Consider the following 347-nt stretch of genomic DNA (forward strand, 5'->3'; position numbering starts at 1 on the left):
GTCTGCCAGAGCTTTTCCCTCCCCTCCCAGTGCAGAACTGCCCCCAGCACACCTAAACTTTTCCAGAACCTTCCCAGTGCCCCCTCCCTCCCCCCAGTTCCCATGCTCCCTTCCCACCCCAACTCTGCCTCATTAAGGCCACCCCCAGCAGATACAATCCAATTTATTCCCCCAAACCAACCAACAAACGACAACTTTTCAATCCTAAAATCCCAACGAAATGCCCCCAAAACCGAAGCGATGCCGTCCTCACGTGTGTTCTTGGGGAGCGTGGACGGATTCCATCGTTTTTCAACCTAAAATAAAGGGGCGGGGGGAGAAGCAGAGCTCAGTGCATCTGTGCCCCC

General features: G+C 54.8%; 2 protein-coding genes across 2 annotated transcripts in view; one reads left to right on the plus strand and one right to left on the minus strand.

Annotated features, from left to right (window-relative positions):
• Positions 1-347, plus strand: part of LOC100546758 (PDZ domain-containing protein GIPC1) — a gene marked incomplete at its 5' end in the record, with an annotated part of 8,143 nt that overhangs the window by 7,738 nt on the left and 58 nt on the right. The gene's annotated exons all lie outside the window — the stretch shown is intronic.
• Positions 148-347, minus strand: part of AKAP8 (A-kinase anchoring protein 8) — a 12,413-nt gene continuing 12,213 nt past the window's right edge. Inside the window, 1 exon segment of the mRNA XM_031557768.1 lies at positions 148-296. The gene's annotated coding sequence lies outside the window, so the exon portion shown is untranslated.

The sequence above is a fragment of the Meleagris gallopavo genome, unplaced genomic scaffold, assembly GCF_000146605.3.
Source record: "Meleagris gallopavo isolate NT-WF06-2002-E0010 breed Aviagen turkey brand Nicholas breeding stock unplaced genomic scaffold, Turkey_5.1 ChrUn_random_7180001957369, whole genome shotgun sequence".
NCBI classification, from domain to species: Eukaryota; Metazoa; Chordata; class Aves; order Galliformes; family Phasianidae; genus Meleagris; species Meleagris gallopavo.